Source organism: Galeopterus variegatus, unplaced genomic scaffold (genome assembly GCF_000696425.1).
Source record: "Galeopterus variegatus unplaced genomic scaffold, G_variegatus-3.0.2 Scaffold14006, whole genome shotgun sequence".
NCBI lineage: Eukaryota > Metazoa > Chordata > Mammalia > Dermoptera > Cynocephalidae > Galeopterus > Galeopterus variegatus.
This window is the reverse complement of record NW_007740117.1, coordinates 1,288-8,242: the sequence shown is the minus strand read 5'-3', so window position 1 is coordinate 8,242 and position 6,955 is coordinate 1,288. Positions and strand designations below refer to the sequence as shown.

The following is a 6,955-nucleotide window of genomic DNA, read 5'->3' as shown; positions in this document are numbered from 1 at the left end:
AGGGTTCGGATCCCACATACAGACCGGCCGCTCACTGGCTGAGCGAGGTGTGGGAGCAACACCGAGGGTTGCGATCCCATTGCCGGTCCCAGTCCGGTATGGGCACGACACTGAGGGTTGCGATCTGTTGCCGGTCACGAAAAAAGACAAAAAGGAAAAAAAAAAAAAAAGAAAACAACCAACAAAATGTCAGGAGTAAGACCTCACCTATCAATAATAACCCTGAATATAAATAGATTAAATGCCTGAATTAAAAGAAATAATCTGGCTGAATGGATTAAAAAAACATGACCCATCTATATGCTACCTACAAGAAACACACCTTACCTACAAAGACACATAGACTGAAAATGAAGGGATGGAAAAAGATATTCCATGCAGATGGAAAAAAAAAGTGAGCAGATATCAGATAAAACAGACTTTAAATCAAAATCTGTGCTGAGAGACAAAGAAGGGCACTATGTAATAATAAAGGGATCAATACAGGAATAGAATACAACAATTATAAATATATATGCAGCTAACACTGAAGCACCCAGATAAATAAAGCAAATATTATTAGATCTAAAGGGAGAGATAGACACCAACCAAATAATAGTTGGGAATTTTAACACCCCACTCTTAGCATCAAGACAGACAATCAACAAGGAAACATTGGACTTAAATGTCACCATAGACCAGATGGACCTAACAGACATATAAACAGCATTTCATCCAGGAGCAGCAGAGTACACATTCTGTTCATTAGCACATGGGCTATTCTCCAGGATTAACCATATGTTAGGCCACAAAATAAGTTTCAACAAGTTCAAAAAGATCAAAATCATATCAAGTATTTTTTCTGATCATAATGTAATAAACTAGAAATCAATAACAAGAGGAACTTGCAAAACTACACAAATACATGGAAATTAAACAACATGATCTTGAATGACCAGTGGGTCAAAGAAGAGGTTAAGAGGAAAATCTTTTAAAAATTCTTGAAACTAATGAAAACAGAAACACAACATACCAAAGCCTATGGGATATAGGCAAGGCAGTATTAAGAGGAAAGTGTATAGCAATAAATGTCAACATCAAAAAAAATGGAACGATTTCAAATAAACAGTCTAACTATGCTCCTCAAGGAACTAGAAAAGCAAGAACAAACTAACCCCAAAATAAACAGAAGAAAAGAGATAATAAAAATCAGAGCAGAAATAAATGAAATCGAGACTAAAAATACAATACAAAAGATTAATCAAATGAAAAATTAGTTATTTGAAATGATAAACAAAATCAACAACCCATTAGCCAGACTAGCCAAGAAAAAAAGAGAAAAGACCCAGATAAAATCAGAAATGCAAATGGAGACATTACAACAGATAGCACCAAAATACAAAGGATCACTAGAGACTATTATGAACAAACTATACACCAATAAATATGATAACCTAGAGGAAATGGATAGATTCCTGGACACATATGCCCTACCAAGACTGAACCAAGAAGAAATAGAAAATCTAAATAGACTGATAACAAGCAATGAGATTGAATCAATAATAAAAAGTCTCCCAACAAAGAAAAGCCCAGGACCAGATGGCTTTACTGCTGAATTCTATCCAATTTTTAAAACTAATACCAATACTTCTTAAACTATTTCAAAAAATTGAAGTAGATGGAATTCTTCCAAACTCACTCTACAAGGTCAGTATTACTCTGATACCCAAACCAGGCAAAGACACAATAAAAAAAGAAAACTACAGGCCAATGTCCCTAATGAGCACAGATGCCAAAATCCTCAATAAAATACTAGCAAACCAAATCCAACAGCACATCAAAAAGATTATACACCATAATCAAGTGGGATTTATTCCAGGGAAGCAAGGATATGCAAATCAACACACATGAATCAATAAATGTAATACATCACATCAACAGAATGAAAGAAAAAAGCCATATGACCATCTCAATAGACACAGAAAAAGCATCTGATAAAATTCAACATTCCCTCATGATAAAGACTCTCAACAAGTTAGGTATGGAAGGAAAGTATCTTAATATAATAAAGGCTATATATGTCAAACCCACAGCTAACATCATACTGAACAGGGAAAAGCAGAAAGCTTTCCCCCTAAGAACTGGAACAAGACAAGGATGCCCACTCTCACCACTTCTGTTCAACATAGTACTAGAAGTCCTGGCCAGAGCAATCAGGCAAGAGAAAGAAAGGGCATCCAAATTGGGCCAATTTGGAGGAAGTCAAGTTGTCCCTGTTTGCAAATGACATCATTTTATGTAGAGAGAACCTTAAAGACTCTACCAAAAAAACTCCTAGACCTGATAAACAAATTCAGTAAAGCTGCAGAATACAAAATCAACATACAAAACTCAGTAGCATTACTGATTTTACACCAACAACAAACTTTCAGAAAAAGAAATCAAGAAATCTATACCATTTATAACAACAACAACAACAACAACAAAATACCTAGGAATAAATTTAGCCAAGGAAGTGAAAGACCACTACAATGAAAACTATATAACACTGACTAAAGAAATTAAAGAAGATAAATTTAAAAAAAAGGAAATAAGACATTCCATGATCATGGACTGGAAGAATTAATATCATCAAAATGACCATATTACCCAAAGCAATCTACAGATTCAATGCAATCCCCATCAAACTATCAACGACATACTTCACTGGAGTAGAAACAATTTAAAAATTTATATGGAACAAAAAGAGACCCCCAGATAGCCAAAGAAATCCTGAGCAAAAAGAACAATGTGGGAGGTATCACATTCCCTGACTTTAAAATACACTACAAAGCTATAGTAATCAAAACATCATGGTTCTGGCACAAAAAGAGACACATAGACCAATAGAACAGAATAGAGAATTCAGTAATAAATCCACATATCTAGAGCCAGCTGATTTCTTTTTACAAAGGAGACAAGAACACACATTGGGGAAAGGACAATCTCTTCAATAAATTGTGCTAGAGAAATAGGGAAAATACACAGAAGAATGAAATTAGACCCCTATCTTTCATCATATACCAAAATCAACTCAAAATGGATTAAAGATTTAAAGACCTGAAACAATAAAACTTCTTGAAGAAAACAGGGGAAACACTTCAGGACACAGGTCTGGGGAAAGGTTTTATGAATAATACCTCCGAAGCATAAAGAACAAAAGCAAAAATTAACAAATGGTTTTATATCAAACTAAAAACCTTCCGCTTTTAAAAAAGCTTTTAAAAAGCTTCTGTTTCAGCAAAGGAAATAATCAACAGAGTGAAAAAACAACCTTCACAATGGGAGAAAATATACTAGTAAATTCCTGCCAACAATGTATAAGAGTTCCCTTTTCTCTGCATCCTCACCAGCATTTGTTACTTTCTGTCTTTTTGATAATAGCCATTCTAACTGAGGTGAGACACAAATTATGCATCCAACAAGGGATTAATATCCAGAGTATACCAAGAACTCAACTTAATAGTAAAAAACAAATAATCTGATTAAAAAATGGGCAAAGGAACTAAATAGATATTTTTCAAAAGAAAACATACAAATAGCCAACAGGTATGTGAAAAAATGCTCAACATCGCTAATCATCAGAGAAATGCAAATCAAAACCACAATGAGATATCATCTCACCCCAGTTAGATTGGCTATTATCAAAAATAGAGAAAATAACAAATGCTGGTGAGGATGCAGAGAAAAGGGAACTCTTATACATTGTTGGTGGGAATGTAAATTGGTACAGCCATTATGGAAAACATTATGGAGTTTTCTCAAACAACTACAGATAGAACTTCCATATAATCCAACATTTCCTCTACTGGATATATAGCCAAAGGAATGGAAATCAACATGTCAGAGATACCTGCACTCCTATGTTTACCAAGGCTCTGTTCACAATAGCCAGGAGATGGAACCAACCTAAATGTCCTTCAACGGATGATTGGATGAAAAAATGTGGTATATATAGACAATGGAATACTACTGAGCCATAAAAATGAATGAAATTCTGCCACTTGCAGCAACCTGGAGGAGCTTGGAGAAAATTATGTTAAGTGAAATAAGCCAGGCACAGAGAGAGAAACACCACATGTTCTCACTCGTATGTGGAAGCTAAAATTTTTTTTTAATTTAACAGCTTATTATGATTTTTAAGTGTCATTTTAAAAACACCAGTCAATTAAACCTTGTAGAAATAAGTATGCAAAAAGCCTGCGAAACAAATATACATTAAACATGTTTAAGTAGATAGATGATCTGAAATTCCAATCATTCCATCACTTCATTACTTTGCTGTGGCAGCCAAGTAATCCTTCACTTCAGTTGGAATAAGTCTCCAAAATACAGCCTCACTGCAGATTACAACTTCTATATCTGAAATTCCAATCATTCCATCACTTCATTACTTTGCTGTGGCAGCCAAGTAATCCTTCAGTTCAGTTGGAATAAGTCTCCAAAATACAGCCTCACTGCAGATTACAACTTCTATGTTATCCTCTGTCATGTGCCCTTCAAAGCTTTCCTTTAGGGTTAACATGACTGTATGAAAGCATCTTCAAGTTCCAGATCTTCATTATATCTTTTATCAAGCAAAGTTTTCCCATTGCTGTGGCTTTCCAGGCAAAGGAAGCTCCAGATGGATCTGACTGAAATAAATATGGTTGTCCCTCATTACAACCACAAATGAGTAAAGAAACTCCAAATACATGAACTCCACCTGACTGGGTGTTCTCTTGCATCACAGAAGCAACTCTGCACCAGCTGAGCTGTGGGAATGGGCTCTCAGTAAACAAGATAATACTGCTGAGCTAGTTTTTGAGCTCTGTGTACATGCACTCTGTAATCTGGGCCCATGCCACTATACACCAAACCTGTATGCTTGGTAACTGATTCCACTTTGTGTACACTTTGCTCATCAAACATTTCTATTTCTTCTTGGTTGGTAATACCACACCTTTGCAGCTTTAATTCCCACTGAAGGGGCTCCACCAGCTACAGCAGACAAAGCATATTCAATCTGGACAAGTTTACCAGATAGGCTGAAGGTGGTCTGCAAAAAGCTGTACTGGCACTCAGACATCTTCACCCAGGGAGCTGACGTACATACACACACATGTGCACTGTGGTGGGCTTCTCTCCATTCCCTTGCCCCCCTCTTTCCCTTCTCTGTCTACTATAAATGTTGATCTCATAGAAGTAGAGAGTAGAATAGTGATTACTAGAGATCGGTGGAGGGAGGGGGAGGAGGAGAGGGTGGTCAGTAGATACAAAACAGTAGAGAGATTACTAGAGGTAGGCAAAGGGGAGGGAGGGAGAACCAGGGAGAGGTTGGTAGACCAGTACAAAGTTATAAAGTTACAGTTAGATAGGAAAAATAAGTTCTGGTGCTCTAGGGTGACGATAGCTAATAATATTGTATTGCATAGTTCAAGAGAGCCAGAAAAGAGGATCTTGAGAGCTTGTTCACAGGTTCTAGCAGGGGAGCACCACTACTCCTATGACTGAAGGATGGTGCTCTCGTCTATTAGGGAAGGTTGTCCTCTTTGACTGAGTGCACAGCTTTGAAAAGGACACACATGGAGCATAGAGGGAGGAAGGGGACACCTGCCTAGCCAGCCAGATCAGCCAAATCAACCCTGGTGATCAACGGGGTAACAAATGTCATAGTCAGATTGCCCTCACATCCCGAAAAGAGGATCTTGAATGTAATAACCACGAAAATGATAAATGTTTAGATGATAAATATGTTAACTATTCTAATTAGATCGTTGTACAATACATGCATATATTGAAGCAACAAGCTGTATGCTTAAACATGTACAATAAAAAAAAAATTTTAAGGTATACAAAAAAGTAGGAAAATGTGACCCATAATAATAATAAAAATAGAGACAGACTGACAAATGACACAAATGATAGGCAGAATTAGGAGGCAAGGACATTGGAACAGCAATTATAAATCTACTCCATATGTTCAAGAAGGTAGACAAAAGCCTGAGCATAATAAGAAACATGAAAGCTATTTCTAAAAATCCACATTCACCTAGTAGGTAAGAAAATCACAATATGTGAGATTAAAAATACACTGGATGGGATTAGCAGCAGATTAGACATTACAGAAGAAAAGATTAGTGAATTTGAAGGCATAGCAATAGAAACTATTCAAAATTAAATACAGAGAGAAAAAACACTGAAAAAAAATGGGCACAGCATCAATGAGCTGTGGGACAACATTGAAGCCTAATACATGTCATCAAAATCCAAGAAGAGGAGAGAGTGAGAGAGATAAAAGTATTTGAAGAAATATGGCTTAAAATTTTCCAAATCTGATGGAAATTAGCAATAATTATAAAAAAGCTCAATGAACCCCAAACAGAAGAAACATGAAGAAAACTAAACCAAGGTACATCATAATCAAATTACTTTAAACGAGTGATCTTCAAAAGACACTATTTACAAAAATGATACAACCTGGGAGAAAATATCTGCAAAACAGACATCCCACAATGCATGTATCTAGAAAACATTAAAAAAAAAAAAACCAAAAAACCCCACCTTTTAAATCTCAATAATAAAAATTTGAGAAAATATACAAAAGATTTAAACAAATATTTCACTAAAGAAGATGGATGGCAAAGAAGTTTATTAAGAAATGCTCAATATCATAAGTCATTAGTGAAATGCAAATTAAAGCCACAAAGAGATATCACTATACCCCCACTAGAATGGTTTAAATTTTTAAAACTAACCATACAAAATGTTGTTGAGGATGTGGATGCCCCTGACCACCATTATTAATCCATTCATTATGGCAGGATCCTACAATCTAATTACCTCTTCAAGGCCCCACCTTTCAATCATCACAATAGGATTTCCTGCTCTCTCAACTCTGTCACAGTGAGAGCGGTATTTCCAATACCTGGAACTTTAAGTGACACAGTTTAAGCTT

General features: G+C 35.9%; 1 pseudogene; it reads right to left on the bottom strand.

The window, feature by feature from the left end:
* Positions 1 to 4,408: 4,408 nt before the first annotated feature.
* LOC103581817 lies at positions 4,409 to 5,086 on the bottom strand (annotated as a pseudogene).
* Between the last annotated feature and the right edge of the window lie 1,869 nt (positions 5,087 to 6,955).